Here is a 21,346-nt window from a genome sequence, read left to right on the forward strand (position 1 = left end):
AAGAAACGTTAGATCTCAGTCCCAGGATGTGTGTTATTTTGAAAATTAATTGTATTTAATTGTGTTATTAAAAGGAAAACCAGAGCAGGTAGATCAAAGCTAAAAATAAAACAAGGCTTTTTCGGCTAGTCAGAAGGATATAGATGGAGCAATAAGTTACCTGGGACTTAACCTCAGGGTGGGAAAAAATATACAGAAGGAATGTAGCAGTGGGAATCAGGAGCTGGCAGCACCTGTCTGCCCTCTCGCCACCTCCCAGTGTTCTCGTCTAGAGATGGCAGGGCTTGGGCCACGGGATTTCGAAGTTTCTTAATTAACCAATGTAAGGTCTACGCTCAAAGATAACCCCTGAAAGGATTTGCGGTGCTGTGTCTTTAAAAGCCTCTTTGATTTCTGAGCCTGCTGAGTCAGTGGAGTCTGATCCCAAAAGGGATACCTCCAAATTAAAGGATGGGAGCACGGGAAAGCAGAGGAGACACAAGGGGGAGGTGTCTGAGCGCTGGGAAGGGGCGGTGAACTGTGAGAAACAGGCTCAGAAATCTGGGGTGTATTTCATGGTTTGTCTCATTAACTCTGGGCATCCGCTCATCCAGGAGTTTGCTTTAACGATGTTGTGAGAGGATCAGTTAACACTGAAGGCCCACGTTTCAGACGACTATGCTGAGGCCAGGCGCTGATGGTGATGCTATTTTTCGCCTAGCCCTGCACGCGGCTTCCAAAGACGAATGGGCATGCGCACTGTTACAGCGTCCGAGGTAGGGGTGGGCGTGAGGGGGTAAGGGCGTAGAGAAGTGTAAGCAGCGCTGGGAGAACTGGCTACTCGGCTGCTCATAGGCCATCTCCCTGGGGACTGGTAGGATGGGATTTGCTGTCCTGCCCTTAACACCTTCTCAGCAAACAATACAGCAACAGGTGGATCCACACTTGCTTTGGGGAGCAAAGTTATATGATGGGATTCTGAGGCTCACTGGACATGCTTTTGGACCGCCAGACGTTCTAAATCGCTTTCAAGATATAACCTTCTGCGCACAGAAATCCACCACATCAAAAGGCATGGTTGCTTGTTGACAAGATCGCAAACTGCAAATCACAGACTGAAGTTCCAGCTCTGAGACGTCTTACCTCTGTGGGCCTGCAGAGCTGCAGAGTATGGTTGTGCAGGGTGTTCACTGCCCAAGCACATCAGGCCCCGAAGTGAGTGGGATCTGAAATCCAGCCCCTACTCTGCTGTTTTAAGCCTCGTGCCCTGGCACAAGAGCTGCTTCCACTTGGGAGAAGAGGTTTATTTTTCTTAATAGAGCAGAGACATATGCTAAACCATATGCCCTTGGGATGCATCCCCCTGGAGGGAACTTTTTCTTATTTGCATAAAGGCATCCTATGAGCTAGTGTATGCGGTCAGGGGTGGCTCTGTGACCTTTTATGATCCTCCGTTTCCTCATCTGGGAAGTGAAGCGAGTAAAACACACTTCATGAGATTGTGCAGTGATAAGTATGAACAAGGAGTCGGTAAAGTGCTCACTGGATAATAAATGCTCGGTAAATAGCACCTTCAGTATCATTCTCAGAATATCTACCTCAAAGATTTGTTCTGAGGATGAGTTTTGTAAAAATCATGGAACTACTGGCCTGTGCTCAATTAACACTAGCAGTTTGGCTTTTTTTGTCCTTTTTTCCCCCTAGTGTTCAATAACGTCATGATAAATAGCAGAAACCATGGATGCGATGGGAATCGAGGAGAGGGAAGACCTTAAAATCAGGGATGGGAAAACCCTTCACTGTAGAGGTAGAATATAAATTGCGCGTTCTACGCAAAGATACTTGGAAGAGAGGATGCATGAACTGAAGCAATGGGGATGAAACTGAAATTTTTGTCTCGATTCTTGCTATGTCTTAACCCATTAATTAAACATCTGGAAAAGTCTCGAAGGGAGAAAAAATAACATTGGGCAATTAGGGAGCTTCTTTTGAAATGGCAGTGGTTGGACATTCTTCAGCACAGGAGCCTTATCTGGGGAGCCGTGGTGGATTACTGGAGGCCTGATAACTGCTCCCTAAGGAACGTGTCTGAGATCCAGGAGGGCTGGCTGTGGAGCCACAGCTGCACTGCGTAGAGAATATCTCTTTTACGATTATGCTGGTGACATTTCAGCTAGTGGGGAGGGCCAATGGCGGCAGTGAATGGATTTGTCACTATCAATTGATACCCCATCAAATCCGTTCTGTCAACAGGCCTGGCTGCTGCTAATTCTCTAGAAGAATGACACGGATGTTCTTGTTTCTAGCCCACATTCAAAGGCCCACTTACGTCTAAGATGATAGAGAACAAAAGGATGCAATTTTCCTTCCGCAATTTTAAGGGTAGTGTAAGTCTTGTAGCTTTTCAGATCATCAAATGCAAACATGAAAATTCTTATTTCTCTTTTCCATTTTCCTGTTTCGAGGGTGGGATCTGGAGTCTGGTTCTGGCTCTGCCTCTAACTGCCTCTGCTGCCTTGGGCCAGTCACTTAACCCCCTGAACTGCTTTTTCTTCATTGTTTAAATGGTAGAACTTCCCTTACTGTCCTTTCTAAGGGAGATCTTTGCCCCCTGTTATTCTTTATAGCACCATCAATTTTATTTCCTTTCTAGGACTTTTCAAAAGTTGTAAATACTTCATGTATTTATTATTATTTTACTGTTGAACACCCTGCCTCACTGTCTAGCAAAAGCTGTATCTATCCTGTACACTGTTGCATCCTCAGTCCTAAAGATGGGCCCTTAGCACATAGGAGGTAATGAGAATATTTGTTTAACAAACGAATCGATTACATTAATTAAGTATATGGAAGGGATTTTTTTGAAAAGAGTTTATGCATAAATTTAAGTCATTATTATAATCTTTGTTTGCCTTTTAGTATTTATTTTCGCTGTCATTTTTCCTGCTAATTCACTCTGGGGTAAAAGGTAAATTGGATGAGTGCCCTCAATCATTTGTGTCACAATCACCTAGACTGTAAAAATCTATGAGCATTTTCTACCCAAGGTTATTTCGCGTGCTTTACGGGGTGTGACTTCTGCCCTTAGGTCTTTTTCTTTGCCGTCAGCCACAGAGCCCTAATTCTACCCTAAGACATTAACTTATCTGCTTAAGGTCTTATATCTCAAGTGCAAATAACAAAGGATGGAGTGAACTCATTCATACATTACCAGTCACTGACAATGTTCATTAAGCTAAGGAGCACTGTCATTCAGTAAAACCACGCGCAAGGATCTAATGTAGAGAAATCACACAGACACATATACACATGCACAGTGCCTTATGAACAAGCAATCCATGCAGGCATGGGGCTATGTGATTCCATTTATAGAAAATAATTACGTCTTTAAAGGAAACAGAATCTGCAGAGATACAGTTCAACTATCACCAAACCTGTTTCATTGTTCACTAGTCAATTTGAAACTAAGGAATATATCTCCTTCAGGGGAGATTTCTAGAAGAGGTTGCTTTTCTTTGCTTAATTTTACAGATACGTAACTAAAAGGGTCTTTTAAGCTTTGGTTCCTGCCCCTAACTGGAGAAATAGTCTGCTCCCAAATTCAACCTTCTGCTTCTTGAAAAGCAGATAACTATTTGCAACTTTAAATTCATAGTATTTCCATTTTCAAGATTAACAACCACCACAAAAATAAAAATCTAGAAGTCCCATCTCAGACACATCTCGTGTCACACAAATCAAGTATGTTCACAGCGTAACAAGGTTTGTAAATAAAAATAAGCAGAAACTGCAAATAACGGTTTCAGTTTACACATCCTTATAGTTCAGACATTATGGTAGGTGTTTGCAGGCGTACGTATTTTTAATCCTTTTTTATAAGGTTATTCTTGAAGATTGAATCAGACAATACCCTGTAAATGCTGTTATCTAAACAGCTAGCCCTTTACCAAAATCCACTCTCTCCTTTACTCCAGCGACAGAGATGCAGCTGTGTTCCTCTTCACTTGCTTAAAAAAAACTTTCTGATTCTGTACTTACTCTTTTTCTCTGCTTCCTGATGAAGGAAAGGATGCTGCTCCAGCAGACATGGAAGCCTTGTCCTAAAGATGGTATCTCAGCTGTCATCCGTGATCTCTAAATGATCACAAGGAGGAGATCCTTGGACTCTTATGTGAGTGAGAAAGAAAGTTCTATCTTGTTTGAACCACTGAATTTTAGGGACTCCTGTTTTAATAGCAGTTATCGTTACCCTAACAAATATGAACACTGAGGAAAGTTCCAGAAACATAGAAACAGCTGAATAATTGCTAGCTCTCATTATTTTTATCACTGGTAGTAATTATCCTCACACTAATCCTGTTTTTAGATGAGAATTATGGTAGACAGTACAATGAATACTGGAAAACTATGTATGACGTGAGTCAGTAATTAATTTCTAGTGAGTGAAACAAGAAGGCTCAGTGGAGGAGATGAGCTTCTCCTAGTTGTTATTTTAATTACTGAGTTGAAATCTGTCCTATTTTTAATAATTACATTTTTTCCCTGTTCTGCAAGCCTTTCTGATAATGGGAAGCTGAAAATAGTGAATGTCTTTAAAAGTAGAGAGATTGAGAATAAAACATATATGAGAAGGGAAACTGGTCCGACAGATGAAGGGTCCCGTGAATCTTAAATCGAAGGAAAGGAAACATTGTGCTTCTTCTAAGTCTTTGTGGTGAGTCCTGGCCCTTTGCAAAGCCTCCCAGGGGTCCAACTCAGAAAAAGAGGTGAGCAGCTCTGATTGCTGTGGGTATGAGTGGGGCCAGGATATGGAAGAAGGATCCTGTATTCCATTTTTAAAATACAGGTTGCTTTGTCTGAGGTTCAATGAGACATTTTCTCAGGTCTTATCAGGTTTTCTCCTTATTCCACCCCCTGAATAGCCTAGGCTCTAACTGCTTAGACTCAGAAAGGGGGGAAAATAATCAGTTGGAAACCCTCCAAAAGGAAGAAGTGGGTCACGGCCTTTGAGAGGAGGGCTCCCTTTGTCTTCTCTTTTCCCCATAATGGCACCTCCTCGTATGGTTCCAACAAGCCCTATAAGAACAGGAAAATCTGCATCTCGTTTCTGCTGAAATATGTTTTCAATTTAGGATTTGAGTTTCCAGATTGACTTGTGAACATCTAAAGGACTCAATGTCACCGTGACATAATGTTCCCCAAAGGCCAGTTGGCCGTCAGCAGAGAAATGGGCAGTGATTAGCTGGCTGTCAGTGGTCAAAGGTGCTGAAGGGACCGCGGAAACCAACGTGGGAAAACAGAAGGAAAGAGGGAAAGGCTTCGGGTGATGTGGGGGAGGGGAAACGGTACAAGGGGAGCTTTATAAGCTAAAGGGAGTGTTAGAAGATGACATATGAAGAGGGACTAGCTGGAAAAAGATGGAAATTTTACAGATAATTTGGATTGTGTTTAAGGGACCACTTTAAATAGAAAAAGATCTTAAGAAATACATTTTCAAACCAAGGGCGAGGAACCGAAACAAAAGGAAAAAGTAATCCATACTCGACGAAATGAGGTTCACAAAAGGTCCAGGGGCTGATCATGATGGAATAGTTTGAAAAATCATGGCAATAATAATTTTTAAAAAGTAATGATTCCAATGACGACTACTGCCTTCCGTGAAGATCTGTTTACATGCCAGTCATTTTGCCAGCATTTCATGTAATCTTTTAATTAATTTCCCTGCTTCACAGGAGAAAACACAAAAATCAACAGGTTTAAAAGTTATAACTTTCCTCTTCTTCCTCTCTGCTCTCTCCTCCCTAAAGCAATGTTTTGATCAAGATGTATTTAACTGCATTTGTTTCAAAGGTGAAAAGGAATCACAAAAATATATCCCAGGGCACACAGAGAAGGGAGGAGGGAATGATTTCGTTATATTTATTTTGTTAATGATGAAGATAGTGTTAATGGGATTTGTTGAATTTGTCAATTTATATATGAATCCCCCATCCCCCTCCCATAGCAGCCCTGGGAGCCACTTCATTTGTCCTCGTTGGCCCCTCTCTGACCCCTGATCTAGCTGCCCATAGAGCAGTCATTCCCCTTACCTCCAAGGAGATGCTCTGATTCTGCTGGATCCATTGTATTTGAGGACCACTGCATCCAAAATTCCATCCCTTACGTAACCGAGAATCATGAAAGGAGTTCAGTTTTGTGCTATTTATGGGAAAGTGGTCTGGAGAGAAGACAGCCCCTTTCCAATACTGGCTTGAGAGCTTTCTGTGAGAAAAGGAGGAATCATTTGCTCAGCAAACCTTTTTGTTCACTATGATGAGTATTCTGCCATTAAAAACGCCCTCAGTGGAGCTGCCCTCTGAAAAATTAGAAAGTTACAAACTTTGTGTGGGTGACCTAACAATCCCCTTTTAAGTCTCTTTTTCTCCTTTCTCTCTAACTCCCTGCTCTGTTCCATTTCATCCTGATTTAAGTTTATTTATGAGTGGGTTTGTGTTTAAATAAGAATGAGATCAAGTGAGCAGAAAATTTGAACCCAAGGACAAGTGGTTCTGGAATTATACCAAATACTGCTTCTTAGTAGTTGTATGACTTTAGTTTTAACTTCTCTCTCTGAGTTTTAATTTTCTTTTTTTTTTCTTTTGTGAGGAAGGTTGGCCCTGAGCTAGCATATGTTGCCAATCTTCCACTTTTTTGCTTGAGGAAGGTTGTCGCTGAGCCAACATCTGTGCTAATCTCCCTCTATTTTATGTAGGATGCCTCCACGGCATGGCTTGATGAGTGGTGCTAGGTCTGCACCAGGGATCTGAACCTGCAAACCTGGGGCCACTGAAACAGAGTGTGCAAACTTAATCACTTTTTTTGTGTGTGTGTGAGAAAGATTCACCCTGACTGAACATCCATTGCCAATCCTCCTCTTTTTTTTTTTCAGTTGAGGAAGATTAGTCCTGTGCTAACACCTGTACCAACCCTCCTCTATTTTTTGTATGTGGGACACATCCACAGCATGGCCGATGAGTGGAGTAGGTCCACACCTGGGATCCAAACCCACGAACCCCAGGCCACTAAAGCAAAGCACAATGGAACTTTAACCACTTGGCCACAGGGCCAGCCCCTACTTTACATTTTTTAAGTCTAAAAAGTCTTCAAAAGTCAAAGAAAGAAATCTATAATGATGTGCTAATACTCTGTGGGGAGTGTATCTGTGGAATTTGAAGTCTCAGTCAGAACGAACTCTTGCTTTCCTTCTGCCCCATAATACTTTCTTCAAGTCAGTAACATAGTACTCACCACACCAGATTCACTAGCTGTTAACATGTATGGCCCACTACTAGATTACGAATTTCTTGAAGGTTGGGATTATGTGCTTTCTTTTTATTCATTTAGGTCCTATAGGATGAACGTATGTTATTGGATGCTTAATTCTTGGAGGCTTTGTGTGAATTTGTTTAGTGCTTCATATTCTTCTCAGACATCATAAAAGCCAAAACCTTTTGCCCTGGTCCACAGCTAACTTCGCTTTTTAAGACTTGAAATGAATGCATTCTTCTAGAATATTCTAAAGCCTTCCTCTTTATGGAGTATCTTTCTAATTAAAAATGACTAACACCTGTGTGAGGTGCAGCTGCCAGAACAGTGCTTCCATCAACCTATTGGCCACTTATTACATTTTGATATTAACAAAAATGATTTTTTTTCCCAGAGCAATTAATTCTAATAAGAGAAAGAGTGGCAGGAAAGCAAATACTTTTCTCACTATTGCTCAAAACTTTTAGTTCAGGTTTCAGGTTTTCCTTCATCCTTTGGCAACAGAAGGGAAAGAAAATAACAAGCTTAACATCCAAATAAAATAAAATTGGTTGAGTCAGTTCTCAGCTTGTTCCAGTTGGGATAATTACTGTGGGGATAAATCCCACCCAATTTCATATTTTACTGTCTGGGATTTTAGCTACAGTAATTCTATTTTCTGCATTTCAACTCTGCTTACCAAAGCTGACTTGAAAAAAAATTCCTCACAGTGCACCAGTGAGTTCATTTTATCCACCTTGCCTCCTTAGCTTTCTAAATTTTTGCATGTCTATATCTAAGTTTTGATTGCCAAGACTTTAAAAAGAAATCTTTAAATAGGATATTCTGATCAGAAAATGGAATAGGACAGTCATCTTCTGTCTAAACAAATTTTCTAACTGCAAGGTTGTCCTCAATGTGTCTGGTATGGAGAAATCTGAATTTTTCCTAGTGTCTTTTTATCATCTTGAAACAGCTGAGTATTTAATGTTACAGATGATTTTTTGTGCTTAATCACATTATGCAAACTTTATATTACTAAGGTGCATTAGTATATACTTTAAAAAATTATCTATTTCAGGGGCCGGCCCTGTGGCTGAGTGGTTAAGTTCACACGCTCTGCTGTGGAGGCCCAGGGTTTCGCTGGTTTGTATCCTGGGCGCGGACATGGCACCGCTCATCAGGCCACATTGAGGTGGCATCCCACATGCCACAACTAGAAGGACCTGCCACTAAGATACACAACTATGTACCAGGGGGCATTTGGGGAGATAAAGCAGAAAAAAAAAAAAAGATTGGCAACAGTTGTTAGCTCAGGTGCCAATCTTTAAACAAAAAAAATTATCTATTTCAAAATATAATTCTAGTCCTCGCCTTTTAAGACCTTAAAGAAGACAAGTTGTGATGTTGGGTCTGGCTGAGCTGGGTGGGTGTGAGGCAGTGTTTAATCTACAATAGCATGGCTTTTGAAAGGCTCCTTCCATTTTTTTTCTCTCTTCTCCTGCTCCCTAAGCCCCATCAACCATATTGAACTGAGAAAACCTTCTGCCTTTCCAAAGTTAGTAAACCCACTCCTATTCTTCTGGCTTCGGTGCCTCTCTGGATGACCACGTCTGATAATCGGCTCCCTTCTGAGGAAGTTCTTCAGAGGTCAGAGGCTAATGGTATCAAACCTTAGGCTGTCTGCTTTATTGTAAGGGTGTTTGGTTAAGATCAAGATCTCAGATAGGAGTGGAGTTGCTCTGGCTGGGAAAGGAAATGGTTTCCGATACAGCACAGCCATTCCTGGAGGGAAGTGGAGAGATGGAGATCCCCCGAATACGTGATAAGCTGTAGTTTGTTTTTCTCTGAGAGCATTAGATAGTCAAAATGCCATCTTTTAATACAGGGAGAACCCAACCTTGAGTTATGGGTAAAAATAAGATGCCCCTTCAGATCTCCACTGTTAAGATGAGCAGCAAATCAGGTGACTAGGAGGAATTGGGGAACAAAACAAAGGAGTTTCCAGTTCCCCGAGTTTAAACCCACACTCCCTGGAACGGGAGGTCAAAGCTCACCACTCACGGTGACACCTCATATTTTATTTAAGCACTTTTCTCCTGAGGAGTTGAAAGCACCTGGCAGACATTAACTCTTTTGTGCCGTGAGAGAAAACAGATATTACTGAGAGAAGCGCCACATTCAAAGATCTGAGTCGCTTGGTCCATCCAGTTTGCTAACATTGATTTTATTTTCACATGACTTTGTGGCTTATGTACACTTCGAAGGCAATATGTCACTTTAGCCAGTCACCCGATTTGCAGGAAAATAGCTTTATCTACTTGGGATCTTTTTTTCACAAGGGACTTCGGAGTTTCCTCAGTGTCACCTCAAAGTCCCCAAGCATGAGATTGTGTGCTCTGTTAATACTTGTTCTCATTTTTTCCTAAATTTCACTTTCACTGGCCAAGGACTGTCTTAATGTCCAACTATCAACCGAGGAGAAAATGTTGAGAAGAACATAGAGAACAATTAAAATATGACGGAGAGTGGCGGAGAGTGTTTATGTGGACACTGACGTTCAGCCTCTTCATTTTACTGATGAAGAAATTAAAACCCAGAGGATGCTGAGTCCTTTCTTCCTACAAGGAGAAAAAATAAGAAAGGTGCTTTCATGGTGAAACTGTCTTTTGAAATTCCAACCTTGGAGGAAGTCTGGGCAGGGCAGTCGCTAGCCTGGGCTTGGCGGCTGCTCTGGATCTGCCCGTTGTAGTCAGCATGGTCCTGAGTAACCGTGCCCTCCGGGCTTGAGTTATTCCTCAGAAGAGGGAGAAGAGTGCGTTCAACCATGGCCATGCTTTCTAGCTCTGAATGACTAGAGTCACCTGGTATTCCTCCCTTGGGTGCTTTGGTAATACTTTGTTCCGAATTAGTTGTGGCCTTCAGAACCCATGGCTTACATGGAGTCGTTGATTCATGTCTGGCTTGTTTTTTCACACATCAGCTCAGCTGTTACCCTGGCTACATTTATAAGCTTCCGGGTGCTCTTCTGGCACACAGAGGAAGAAGGTCGGAAAGCATTTGTTACTCTGGATGGTCATCCGTCACCCATTCTACTGGTTTCTGGGATCCCAAGGGAAGAGCAATCACAACAATTTTTCCATATCTAGCCAACCTTTCAGAAACAGCATGAGTCCGTTTCTTCCATGAAGCCCTCCGTGACTTCCCTCAGCTTCTGACCAATCACAGCTCTGCCTGGATTGCTTATTTGCCACTGGCTCTTATTTTGCTGATTTTTCATCTGTGTCTTTTGTACCTGTCTTACCTCCTGGTGACTCTGTGAAGCCTGTGAAGAAAGGAGCTATGTCTCTCGCATCACGTCAGGGTCTGCTGTGCTGCTGGACATGAAAGTAGAAGCTTACAGAATACTTTACAATATTCTTGGCTTCAAAAGTTGTAGTTACAAGAAAAAAAACTTCTCCTTTGTTTTTATGTTATTTACCTCCTCCCCGCCAACTGTGACAATGGTTGCTTGAGTGTGACTACTATTAGAATACTTTATGGTCACTGGTTTATTCCTATACTTTGACTTTTCATTCTCATAATTACACTGTGAGATAAATGTTATTATCCCCAATTTTTAAATGAGAAATAACTTGCCTGGGGTGATATAGGCAAAAGTGGCAGAGTAGACAGCCAAGACAGGATGTAGGGCTCTACACTAAGGATGCTTCCCTAGCCCTTGATGTCTCCTTGTCTTCCCTAAGACACCATAACAGTATTGCGTTATGCAAACTGTTCTGTACTTACATTAAAAATGCTGAGATAGGAGGCTGGTCTGGTGGCGTAGTGTTTAAGTTCCTGTGCTCCGCTTCGGAGGCCCAGGGTTCACAGATTTGGATCCCAGGCGTGGACCTACACACCACTCATCAAGCCATGCTGTGGGAGCCTCCCACACACAAAATAGAGGAAGATTAGCACAGATGTTAGCTCAGTGACAATCTTCCTCAAACAAAAATAGGAAGATTGGCAACAGATGTTCACTCGGGGCCAATCTTCCATACCAAAAAAAGAAAAAAAGGAAAAAGAAAGAAAAGCTGAGATAAAGCTCAAGGTAGACTGGACACAATTATAAAGTAGATGTTGTTTATCTTGGCTACTCTGGTTTTACTTTCAGGAATTTTCTTTCTAGTGATTTCTCTTCTCTGAAAACACTCAGGATTTCTCATTGTCCTCACTCTGTAACCTTCTCCTTTCCCTCCAGTCTCACTTACTCAGAGCGTTAAATTCACTGACATTGAAGGGTAAATGACTGCTAAATCTTACGGTTTCTTCTTCCATAGGCACTTGCAATTCTCAGGTGGAGAGAGTTAAACAAAAGAGATGACTCTTGACTGGTAGAAGTTCAGAAGGACACCAGAGAACGTGGGCATGCCAGAAAGCACTCCCTGGCTGTTATTTTCCCTCACAAAGAGCCACAAGGTAAAAATAAATTTTAGGGAGGAGGACATTGTCTTTCCCCTCGGCGGATTTCCAAAATCACGTCCTGGTTTTCTAGGTCTCTGGATCATTCCACTGCAGCAGTAGTCTGTGTGAAATATGGTACAGTAATAAAACCTACAGGTTGAGAATAAACCAGGTTAGTGTCCTCAAGTGGGTATAATCCGAAGTCCAGATGCTCCCCTCAGAACAACTCTACAGTAACCGCGAAACAAACAGGTGCGGGGCAGGTGCACTGGGATGAAGATGACCTAAACTGGGGAGTTGTGTGTAGGTGTCAAAAAATACAAATAGAAATAACAACTCATGCCATGTCAGTCTTTTCTAATTTTCCCTATTAAACCATTTTACTTGGGACAAAAAGTAAAGTAAACCCATCAGTCTTGATTGAGAATTGTACCCAACTCCAGAAAATCCTTTCTTTGTTAATTTTTTACTCGGTTACTTAACTCAGGTTATTTTCCCTCATTTATCATTTTCCTCCAAATTCATCTGCTTTGTGTAATTTGATTGCTCCACAGCATCTACTCCACCCTTTGTACTCTCTGTTGGTGCCATGAGATCAGGTCGGGATCAATCCCCTCCTACTTTCAGGGGTGGGTCCTGGTTGACATGGCTGACCTTGATCATGTCCACTCCTCCTTACCACAATGATGGTCCATGTCCACTCCTCCTTAACACAAGTAACCCAGGTTTACTTCAATTACTGTTTAGGTTAGCGTCCAAGTTGGTCCAATCAGAGTGAAACCCTTGACTTTTGTTCACTGGTCCATGGTAGAGAATCTGCGTCTTTTCCTGGACAATGTGTGGATGTAAGGCCTAAGATAGCTGTAGCCATTTTGCTATAATGAAAAGTGCCAATCTGCAAACAAAGTCTACTGCTATATAAGAACAACAAAGAAGAGGTAATTGCACAACAGTAGAGCTAAAGCCTTGATCCAACCATACCTGCAGCTACAACTAGTGTTTTCATTTAAAAAACAATACATCTTCTTTATTGTTTAAATCTACTTGTCAAGTTTTTCTATTTTTTGCTATAAAATTCATGCTAAGTGATAAGCTATATATCATAATATATTGATGCTTCCATCTCAAAGGCACACATGTATTCTTTTCTTTTTAGTTTTTTTTTTTTTTCTTTTGGTGAGGAAGATTGGCCTTGAGCTAACATACCTGTGCCAATCTTCCTCTATTTTGTATGTAGGATGCCTCCACAGCATGGCTTGATGAGCAGTGTGTAGGTCGGTGCCCGGGATCCAAACATATGAACACCAGGCCGCTGAAGCAGAATGCATGAACCCAACCAGTACACCACTGGGCCAGCCCCCTTTGGTATTTTCAGTCTGAGAGATAATTTACATACAGCAAAACACATGATTTTTAAAAAATTATTTTAAACACACTAATTTTGAGTATGTGTTTGGACAATGTGTATACACCCATGTAAATAACATTTCAATCAAGATTGGAGTAGATTGAAAGAATGGTTGTGAATTCTTGGAATCCTGAGATGACCATGCGAATGAGTCTGAGCTAGGCTGCTGGAGGATGAGAGGACACTTGGAGGAGAACCGAGGTAACCCAGCTCAAAGCCTGCCACAACCAGACACGTGAGAGGGTCCTCCTAGATCGTCCAGATCATACAAGAGTATGTGTGAGAGCTGTCTAAGGTCAGCTGGGCTTGTCCAGATGAGAAAAACTACCCAGACGACCAACAAAATCGTGAGCTAAGTAAAGTGAATGTTGCTTTAAGCTACTGGGCTTTGCAATGATTTGTTACACGGTGAAAACAAATTGATAGAAAAATACAGAACATTTCCTTCACCTCAGAAAGTTCCCTCATGCCCCTTTTCTGTCAGGTCTTACCCCACCCTCAGGCAGCTACTCCTCTGATTTCTATCACCATAGTTTACTTCTGCCTGTTCTTTTTTTTTTTCCTTTGTGAGGAAGACTGGCTCTGAACTAACATCTGTGCCAATCTTCCTCTATTTTATGTGGGATGCCACCACAGTGTGGCTTGATGAGTGGTGTGTAGGTCTGCGCCTGGGATCCTAACCCGCGAACCCCAGGCCAAAGCTGATTATGTGAACTTCACTACACCACCAGGCCAGCCCCCATATTATACTTCTTTAGCTCTGACTTCTCTTACTCCACCTAATGTTTTTGAAATCCATGTTTTTGTGTGTATATTCCTTTCATCTCCAGTGGTACTTCATTGTGTGACTATGTGATGATTTGTTTTATCCATTCTCCTCGGGTTATTTCCAATTACTCCAGTTCTATCTGTCTCCTAATCAAGCAAATGCTTTTTTTGCCTGCTTGGTTGAATGTAGCTACTAGAGTTAATTATTAGACCCTTTTTCTTGATTTGTTTTAGCAGCTTCCTAGCAACTGGTTTCTTTGTAGTGACGTTACCCTTTAAACCAGAACTGTAAATTGCACGAATAGTAAGTGGTTTTATTATCTAATTCTTAGTCAGACTTTCAGTTGGTTTCTCTTCTGACATCGTAATCTGAATAGTGTGAAGATAACCCTGATGACAGAGTAAGCTACAGACAGAAGGGGCACTGAGATTTTTGTAAGTGGTTTGATCTGTTAATGCTGAAAAATCTCTATTTTACTGGGTAATTCTTCTTGCTTCTTCTCTATGCCACTCTAAATTTACATTCCCAGAGAGCTTTGTAATTCAAACCTTTCTGCTGGGCCAAACTAAAGAAATGCTTATTTTCTTTTTGTTGTGAGCATTTATTAGTTAATTTCCCAAATATTGCTCAGATTCTTTACCTCACTACTCTAGAAATGCTTTATTTTGGAAAGAACACTATATATAAAAAGCTTAGCCTGGCGCCTAGTACTAGGTTGCTACTTACTATATATTAACTTGCTTGGGAAATGCAAAGGCATAGTTAAGGACCAATGGACATGCTCTATGACATGTGTGTGGTGCGGATAAAGATATTTCTCATTATACTCGAGTTGAAGAAATAATGCCAGTTTTGCACACAACAGTAATTGACAAACAAGTTGGTCAATTCTGAAAAAGCTGGATGAATAGAGCTTATTCATACCAAAACAAAAGGCTTGGATCTACAACCCACAAGCAATTTTAGGGAGCTCTGACTTCTCATTCATTTTCTTGGTCTATGACTTGTAGCTCTAAGGAACACATGTGAATACCAATTTGATGAAAAGATTCTACGTGGATGGCAAGAAAACAAGCAGACACTGGCAATCAAGATTTCTTGGGGAACAATAACTGATAGATATATTGAATTTTAGGATTATTTCACTTTGTCATTTTTTGAGGGACTCAGACATTTCCTACCCTGTACCTCCACAAATTCTTCATGGCTAGAAAAGGGAATTCTATCTCAGTGACGGACTTTTCCTCAATCTAGAGAATGAGGGTTATCTCTCCATTGCTGAAAATAATAGACATTTCAGGATTTATTGGAGTGGATTATAAATGTGTATAAATACAGAACAGATTTTGTGGTGGACCAGTGCCTGTGCCTGGTGGTACCCTGCCATGTATTTCCCTGTTAGACCTACATGCAGAATCACCTTAAGACCTGGTTAACGGAAATCTGATAGCATCGGAACTGGGAAGACTCATTTAGCGCCACTCTCTCAGGCTTTTGAATCCTATGGAAAAAATCCTGGAGTACTTTTGTTTGGCCTTGGGCCACATCACAAATGGGGATTTGAAATGAAAAGTGGAGTGAGGTATAGAAACTAAACCATCTCTGCGATTGGCTCTGCTTTGCCACCATTGGAACGCAAATAAGGTGAATGCCCAAAGGTAAGATGAACTATAAAGTGTTTTGGGGATGGACCCGCATCTTGAACAGCTGCTTCTTTCATGTTCGCTGCTAAGGTGTAAGTGATTTTTTATTTGGCTAGGAATTTTCTTCTTTGTGTAAAATCAAATATGTTGAAGTGTATTTAGGTCATAGAAGAATGATCTAAGGAAATATGGTATCCTCTCTCAAATTAAAATAAGAGCTTGTAATACGCTTTAACAAAGAGGAGACATGCTCTTAATTAATCTCCCCTTAATAGATCTGCTAGATTAAATAATATCCATTCCCTCTATTAATCATACTGGCAGGAGCCCACCATATCCTGAAAGCTCGTGACTAGTAGGCTTTTCTCTAGATGTCCACACATATCTCTTCCCATCAAATGAGTTGAATGCTTACCAAGTGTCAAGGGTGGTGGTTCCCAAACAAGTTTATGCCAGTTACACCTTATAGGCATTGTGTAATTTAGTTAAACATCAATCAAACCAATTAAATACGCACGGGAAAGAAGAAAGTTGTTTCTAAGAAAAGTAAGCTCTGTGCTTTGCAAAACATGCATTCTGCAGCATTAAAAAATGCTCTATAGAAGATGGATGGATAAGACAGTTGTAAAGAAAGTAGAGGAAGAAATGTAGCATCCCATAATGGCCTTGAGCTTAGCTTGCTTTGCAAGTGTGTTTTCACAGATTCTGCTCCAATTCTAAGAAAGCAAATGTGGAAATCTCACAGATGCGTTGTGAGTGTGATTTTCTTCTGAGAGCTGATACAGATTTCAAATCAGTGAACTTGTGAGATGATGCAGATTTCAAATCAGTGAACTTGTACTCAAAGAAATATCTTGGTCTTACATCAAAAGTTTGGCCAATAAATGTACTTTTTAAAAGTTTTAAGTTAGATTAAATATTTATGTATCTTTCTTATTGTTCTTCTCTTTAAATGACATTTTGATTACTTGACCTACTAGGGGTTTTAAGATAAAGAGTCTTCTACTGTATAGTATTTTTTTAAAATCTTAACGGTAATGCTGCGAGGAATGCAGGAAAAAATTATCATAATTTAGATATAAATAGAAAGTCTCTTTGCTCAGAAAATTCCTTAAAATTGTCTTCAGCCCCACCTTCTGTAATCTATAAAAACTCAAAGGAATCCATCTTGTTTCTTATGATTAATAGCTTTCCTTGGCAGCCTCTGGTTGGGTCTCTGAATCTGCAGGTAGTTCTTGTGTGATAACCACTTTTCATTCATTATCCTAGAGAAGTTGAGGATGGTAAATAAAATATAGATATGAAGACATTAGCACAATGCCTGGCACTCAAAGGCAGTAGTCCTTGCTATTAAGATTTTTAATATTTGAAAATGACCATGCAAAGTGATATTGTTCCCATTTATCTGTTAAAAATTGAGACTCAGAAAAGTTAAGAGTTTTTTTTTGACCCGTTGTACAAAAGTAAGTAGCAAGACCAAGATTTAACCTGGATCGTTTGCTTCTCCAAGCCTGAGGTTGCCGCGGTATATATAATGCATTGAAGGACGCCAAGACGTCCTTGAGCATGCACAGTAGGGCCACCAATCCAGGCTGCGGGGGACATGCTTCCAGTCTTCTTTGCCACACTAACCTAATAAGTGTTTTATGTTCTAGCCTCAATGGATTAGCTGTTATTTTCTACCACCTTGCCTCTGCTGATGTTTCTTGTTTCTTTTTTCTTTTGTTCAACACATCCCCCTCCTCGTAACAATGTATTTTTTATTGTGGAAATCCTATCCGTTGTTTGTGGACCCATGTCATTTATCCAAATCTTCTTGTTAAAAAATACAGATATTTTGTCATTATTGATACGAAGATTAGCCATAATAATACACAGACTTTATTCAACATTTGTACAGGCAATGTGCTAAGTGGTATATTTGATGTACAGAATTCTCCAAGAGGTCAACATACAGATGAGGATATTAAAGATTGGAAATGTTAAGTAAAATCCCAAGGTCACATAACTATTATGTAACTGCTGTGGTCTGAATGTTTGTGTCCCCTCCCCAATTCCTGTGTTGAAATCCTAATGCCCAAGGTGATGGTCATAGGGGGCGGGGCCTTTGGGAAGTGCTTAGGGACTGAGGGCATAGCCCTCATGAATGAGTGTCCTGATAAAAGAGACCCCAGGGAACTCTCCCTACCACGTGAGGACACCATGAGGAGTGGACAGTCACCCACAGGGAAGACGATAGCTTCCAGCAGAACCTGACCCTGCTGGCTCCCTGATCTTGGACTTCCAGCCTCCAGAACTGTGAGAAGTACATTTCTGTTGTTTATAAGCCACTCAATCTGGAATTTTGTTATAGCAGTCAGAACTAAGTCAGTGATGTGGTGGGATTTGAACCCAGGAATCCTGCCTCCAGAGTCTAGATTATTACCCACTGCATTCCATTTGCTGAGTGGATGTCTTCAACGTATTCAACATTTATTCATAAGAAGCCTGGGACAGTTTATCTTTCTCTAGGATTAGTATATCTATCAAGCCCAGAGTAAGGATTTTACCTGGATTTGAGACCTTCCCATGAAGCAGAAGAAATAATTTTTGAGGCACCAGACTAATAGAGGTTTGATTACGAAACTAAGATGTTTTCTGCATGAAAACAGAAACATAATAATGATGATGAAATTGTTATTCAACTTTGAAAGAAAATGCCCTTGGAGAGAACCTAGCCTAGACTTCAGGGACAGAAGAAAGTCAAAGGAAATTTAGAGCGAAATAAATTTCAATGGAATTTCCTTCACTTCCCTGCTCTTCCCCACCCCCACCCCCAATTCGCCATATACAGGTACACCTCTTAAATACTGAACTCACAGAAAACTACTTTTGCCACTTCTGCCTTTATAATTTAGTATTTCCCTTTGGTCTATCTGATTTCTTATTTTAAAAATTACAGATTAAATCCATGTAAAAACATCTTCTATAAATCGGTTTCGGAAAAGTCCAAGAGAAAGGAAAATGTGTAAATTGCTATACTAAATAGAGCTTGTTATTAAGCTGCATAAGGAGTGTTCTTCGGTTGCATAAAAGATCTTTGTGGAGTATTTCTGCTGTATTCATTTTCTCCATTGTATGAACAGACACTTGACTGTGAACATAGAAATTCACAGAATTGTTTAATTGTGCCTAATAAAAATGCCTGCCAATCTCTGTTGAGTAACTGATGGATGGATATTTAACAACTTGAAGTGTTAACATGTTTTGGCATCCAATATTTTATCTGGCGCAAAAATGAATTCTTTGTTACTGCTTCTAGTTCTCTTCTTTTCCATTGAGTAGCCGTTAGAATATGATTATTGTTATTATTTTAATATTTAGGATTAGATATTTAATTAAAAATTCATAGAACCAATATAAATACTAGACTTTGAGTACGAAATTCATGCCAGACAAACTGAAGAATGGAATCTAAAACTAGATTGCTGGGGCCGGCCCATGGCTGAGTGATTAAGTTCGTGCGCTCTGTTTCGGTGGCCCAGGGTTTCACTGGTTTGGATCCTGGGCATGGACATGGCACCACTCGTCAGGCCATGCTGAGGCGGTGTCCCACATGCCACCACTAGAAGGACCCACAACTAAAATATACAACTACGTACTGGGGGGATTTGGGGAGAAATAGCAGGAAAAATAAAAAAGGAGATTGGCAACAGTTGTTAGCTCAGGTGCCAAACTTTAAAAAAAAAACAAAAAAGACTAGATTGCAAACCCAATATCCTAAGTGTGTAGTATGGTGCCTGGTACATAGTAGATGCTCAATAATATCAAAATCAAAAGAAGCTTAGCTGGACTTTTGTGTTCTTAAGTTTGCATTTTATAAATAGATTTTTCTGTGTTCATCTGCAGTTCCCACTTTTCTTTATTTCTCTCTCAGCACCAATTAGTACCTTCTTCTTTTGTCACACCCTGAAGTTTTTAAAGAAACCAAACCGCTTGAAACCTCAGTATGTGTATTTCAGGTGTGGCTCCATCCCTCCTCAGCCCAAGCCTTTTTTCCCCTCTGGCCACTGTGTTTGTTTCACATCTGTGCCCAGGGCCAACCAGAGTTAAAAACAATCATCGAGAACTATTTCGGGGGCGCTGAAATGGGCAAAGTGTATACATTTTCTTTCTGCTTTTATTAAAATCGAAAAATTGTGGTTCCAGAGGTCTTGGAGGTTACCAGCTGGAAGCAGAAAATGACAGTGGAGAGAAACTGGGTCCTGGTCTCGTGTTTGAGCCCTTGGAGTCCCTATGACTGGATTTCACAGGTGGGTGACTCATAAACCACTGGGTCCTCTTTGCTTCAGTGAGTTTAACTTTTCTGTCACTTGCAACCCAAAGAAAGGAAAGCGATAATCTACCCATTGTTAAGTTACCGGTTCCTCTTTCCTATTTCACCAGCGTCTTTGCCTCTGGCTCACACTCCCCTAAACAGTCTGCTAATTTGCTATTATTAATCAGCTCTGGGCTTAGAAATGAGATAACCACGTTTGTTAACGTTTCATCCTAACATGAATAAATATGCTCTGAGGAGGCTTGAGAGACTTTTGTGGGATGTGTATTTAACTTCTGAGAAACATTTTTTCTTTCAACGTTTTTCAGAATCTTGGCTATGCTTTGCACAGCTCCTGCTGCTCCGTAGTAACATATTGCCGTGCGATGTCTTTACAGCCATCGAACCCAGCATCGAATCTCAGACTTATCACTTAGGAGTGCTATATATTTGAAAAAGGTACTGAATATTTCTCCATATCAGTTTCTTATTTTGCAGAGTGAGGATAATAACACCTCACTTGCTTGAAATGAGGAGTAAAAAGAAAACACTTAAAACAAAGCACGGCGTATGATGGCTGCTTGTTAAATATGCTGCACCCTTTGTAGTTAATTTCTAAGTCGATGGGATATTTTCGGCTAGTCAATGATAATTATTGACCCCTGTATTCTGTTTATAGATTTTTTCCTATCCCTAAATGTTTACTTGTATCCCTAAATGTTAGGATATTTCATCTTTTCCTTTTACCTTAAAAGAGAGAGGGTCAGAAAGAAAGGGGAAAAGAAATGTAAATAAATATTACTCTTTGCTGCCTAGTTTGGTACCAGACATGGCAAAAAAGGCTGTAGGCCTTCATTTCAATAACCCTTGAACTTGGATTTTTGGTAGCATATTTCTTTGTTCTTGTACCTCCTTTATGTTTAAAACTCTATTTTCCTGCTAATACTATTTTCTCAGAAGAACATTTTACTGGACATTTTAATTTTCTTGAATGATAGTGACTGCGGGAACTTCTGGTTTCACATCCATTTAGACACACCTGTAATTTCAGAGGAGTTATTATGTGTTTCTGCAGCATTCTAATAGCTTAAATGTGCCTTAAACACACATGTTTTTATTGTCAGTCTTCCTGTTTTACAGTCTCTGCAATTCAGTCCTGCCTTCCCCACATGGAAGACAGCTAAGAAACCTGCTCAGATTTCTTTTTCTCGACTTCCCTGCTGCCAGCTCTTCTGCTCCCCTCTATCCCATAGGAAGCCAAGAGGCTGCTCAAATTTCCTCTGTGGGGTATGTCTCCCACCTGGCTTCTTCCTCTTCTGTTCCACAACAGGTGGTTATTTTTGTACTGTCAACGCTCCCTACCCCCTGGCTGTCAGAATGTATTCCCAGTGGAAATGCAGACATTTGAGTTCCTTCCAGACTTCAATGGGTAAATTGCCAATTTCCATTTTCTGAAAATAATTTTCTTTTGATGGAATAATCTTGTTCCCAAACCATTCCGTTAAACCCAAAAACTGGAT

At 40.6% G+C, this 21,346-nt stretch overlaps 1 long non-coding RNA gene across 2 annotated transcripts in view; it reads left to right on the forward strand.

Moving 5' to 3' along the window:
- Positions 1 to 14,172: 14,172 nt before the first annotated feature.
- LOC111775019 (uncharacterized) overlaps positions 14,173 to 21,346 on the forward strand; it is a 47,369-nt gene continuing 40,195 nt past the window's right edge. For both annotated transcript variants that reach the window (XR_002810452.2, XR_011421384.1), the window contains exons 1-2: positions 14,173 to 14,320; positions 19,718 to 19,821. This is a non-coding gene — a long non-coding RNA (uncharacterized lncRNA). The remainder of the gene's footprint in view (positions 14,321 to 19,717; positions 19,822 to 21,346) is intronic.

The sequence above is a fragment of the Equus caballus genome, chromosome 9 (assembly GCF_041296265.1).
Source record: "Equus caballus isolate H_3958 breed thoroughbred chromosome 9, TB-T2T, whole genome shotgun sequence".
Lineage (NCBI taxonomy): Eukaryota > Metazoa > Chordata > Mammalia > Perissodactyla > Equidae > Equus > Equus caballus.